Source organism: Myotis lucifugus, unplaced genomic scaffold (assembly GCF_000147115.1).
Source record: "Myotis lucifugus unplaced genomic scaffold, Myoluc2.0 scaffold_185, whole genome shotgun sequence".
Classification (NCBI taxonomy): Eukaryota; Metazoa; Chordata; class Mammalia; order Chiroptera; family Vespertilionidae; genus Myotis; species Myotis lucifugus.
In genome coordinates, this window is record NW_005871233.1 from 905,934 (window position 1) to 909,350 (window position 3,417).

Sequence of the window (3,417 nt, forward strand, 5' to 3'; positions counted from 1 at the left end):
AGGAACTCTGAGGTGGAGAGGCCGCCTCACACCCCCACCTGGTGGGTGGGGGCTTCTGCTCTCCTCTCTCCCTTAGCTCAGCTCCTGGTTGCAGGTGTGACCAAGATCATCCAGCTAGGACCCCACCACACTCCCCTTAGACACAGAAACTCTCCGGGGCTGTGAGGTGGGGTCTGCTCATGGTTCTCGAGCCCCAGCAGGCCGCAGGGCCTCAAGCCTCCCTTGGAACTGCTCACCTCTGGTCCCTGGGGCGGGGCCCTTGCCCACTCTACCCCCAAGGGCCCATCCTGCGGGGGGGGGGGGGCATCCTGTCTCTTCCTAGGATCTAGACATCAAAGCTATAGGAAGGAAAGAGGGAGGGCAGTAGTGAGTCTCTAAACTCCACAGCTCCAGGCGTTCATAAACCAAGTTTCTTCACCACGTACAAGAGTTTGGGCTTGGCTTGTGGGGCCCAGCCCCCTGCATGAGAAATCACAGTGTGAACCGGCCCAATCTGCCCCACCCTGGAGAGATCAGGGCTCATGTGGAAACAGGCCAAGGCTCTCCTTCCTGCACGAGCGCCAAGAAGCACGGACATCACCCCCTCCCAACCCCATATTTCAAAAACATCCAGGAGCACATTCTTAGAGTTTCAATTATTTCTTGGGGGGTCCCAGGCTAGAGAGGGGAAACTCAAACATCCAGAGTCATGTGCTTTGAGTGGGAAACTATTTGCACACCGTTTAGAGTCTTTTTCTATCAGCCACAGAGGCCATCGTGCCTGAGCCCCTCCACGTTCGATTTGAGCTCCTGCCCCGCCAGGCCCAGCCGCAGAGCTGCCCAGCCCCCCAGCCCTGACCCCGCAGCCACGGCCTCTTCCAGGCACCAGGAGGGGCTCCAAGGAGCCCCCAGGTCACATAGGCCTGCCCACCCTCACTAGAGAGAAACAGCCTTCATCTCTCTGCTTTTGTTTTGTGTTTGCAAGTCCCTCAGCCCACCTTGTAGCCCCCACAGCAGTGGATTCTGGGCCACCCTCACTGTGCTCCCCGGAAGCCTTTGCTGTGGGAACCCCCTGAGACGCTGGTCCTCTAACGGCAATAAGGGGCAGCTTGCCAGGCAGCGAGCTGGTGTGACACTACGCTGTTCACCCAGGAAACAGAGTTTCTTTTTTTCCTTTAAAAACAAACAAATATATATATACATACACACATATATATATTTATTTTTTCATGTAGAGTTGTGCCAGAACAAGCCTGTATGGCCACAATCTGTGGATTCCCCCAACCTCAAGCTGAGGATTGAGGCCAGTTCCCTGTGGCTGGTGTTCAGCAGGAAGACTAAGAGGGACAAAGTGAGGGTGGGCAGGCCCATGTCTTTCCTTTTCAGGAATCACCAGACCAGGGGAGCTGCGCGGGCCTGGCTCAGAACTGCAGCTCCAGGCTGGGAGCCAGCACCAGTGGCCCGGTCCTTGTCCAGAGACCTCACCGCCTTCTCTTTGGGACCAGAAACCTCAGGGAAGGGGGTGCTGAGACACAGGCATTCAGGAAGCCGGAGAAAAAGACACTGACCATGTCCCCCTGCAGTCAGCCCCTGGCCCCTGGCAGCACTGCTGCCTGTGACAAAGCCTGCACATCTGCCACCTCCTCATCCTCACCTGGGCTGTGGTGTGAGGCTGCAGAGGGCCTGCCCGGTCCCCAGCCCTGGCCAACTACTGTGATGTCTCCACTCCTCTTCCCAGACCCCCATTTTGGACAAGTTCTCCAAGACCTCCCCACCCCCTTTCTTCAGACCCTAGGCTGGAGCCCGTGCCTCCCCAACCCCTCGCTTTTAAGTTGTCACCTCAACTTCAGATCATTCTAATCATTTTGGGGACCTAATCGTGTACATTGACAAGTGTAAATTATGATTTTTGGTTTTCTGTTATTTTTTAAGGATCTCTGCAAAACAAATCTATTTAATTTGAAGCTGGTGTTCTATCTGATGGGTAAGATAGAAGCATGATTTGGTTTGGGGTTTTTTGTATGATTTGTTTCATTTGGATTTTTTTATTCTTTTTTGTCTTTTTTCTATCCCTGTTTTGAGATTTTCTGGCATGTTTCTGGAGGTTTCAAAGAAAATAAATGTTTCATAGAAATGGTCTGTGTGTTCACTAGCTGGGCAGCTGCCTGGGGTCACTGATGAGAGGTGGTCCAGCATCAGCCCCCCCTTGTGTTCCCCTTGTCCCAGACAGTCACCGTGCGTGCGCGAACACACACACACACACACACACACACACACACTCTTCCCTAAGTACCAGGGGACACCAACCTTGCAAACATTTTTTCCTTGAAACCCAAATGACAGAAATCCACCACTCAGAACGTAAAAGTCCTTCTTAAGTTAAAAAGAGGGAGTTGCCCTGGCCGGCTTGGCTCAGTGGATAGTGTCGGTCTGCCAACTGAGGGGTCCCGGGTTCGATTCCGGCCAGGGGCACATGCCTGGGTTGCGGGCTCGATCCCCAGTGGGGGACGTGCAGGAGGCAGCCTATCAATGATTCTCTTATCACTCATGTTTCTATCTCTCCTTCCCCCTTCCTCTCTGAAATAAAGAAATATATATTTTTTTAAATAAAAAGAGGGAGATTCTACCTCAGAAGTCACATACTACTAGTAAATGCCTGAAAGCAAGGCCCAGCCCACAAAGTTGTGTTAGTTTTAGAATTAGTGGGCAACTTTTAAAAATCGAGATTGAACAAAAAGAAAGCCAGATTTCCAGCTTGGTAAATCTGTCCTTTAAGGGCCACCCACGCCTCTGCCCAGGCAGTCACCCAGGCCACTCCCTCCCACTCCCCCAGCTTGGGCTTATTGGCACCCCATCCACCCAATGTGGGGAAGGGTGGTGCCAGGCACAGTGAGCTGGAGGTGTCAAAGAAAGACTGACACGTCCCTGTGACCTCCCCTGGCCAAGGCCTTTCTCTGGGGACTCCCATCTGGGGAGGGGCCGTGAACTCTGGGCCCCAGATCTGCAAACCCTTACAGTTTGACCCAGAGACCACAGTCCAAATCTCAAAATTCCACATGAAGATCCCAAAGTCTGGCCTCCATCTGGATCTGAGATCAGCCCGACCCTCTTGACAGGGTTGGCCAGGTGGCTGGGTCTTTCTGGCCCACCTCACCCATTTCCCTGTCTCTGAGTCAAACCCGATGTCTCTTTAACCCAGACCCTTCCCTCACCACACACAAAAACTTTTCCAAAACGGGTACATAGCCTTTTTCCAGAGGAGGTGGACCAGCTATTTTCACATCTCCTAAAAATTCTAGAGTGTTCCAGAAACTCCCTTCCCCGCCCTCCTTGAGGCCCCATCCTCAACCGAGCGGCCCTCCCCCCACCAGGGAACAGTGGAACAAGCTGTTCTCACATACTCCTCCTGGCGCCTGTGACACACCAACTTCCAACACC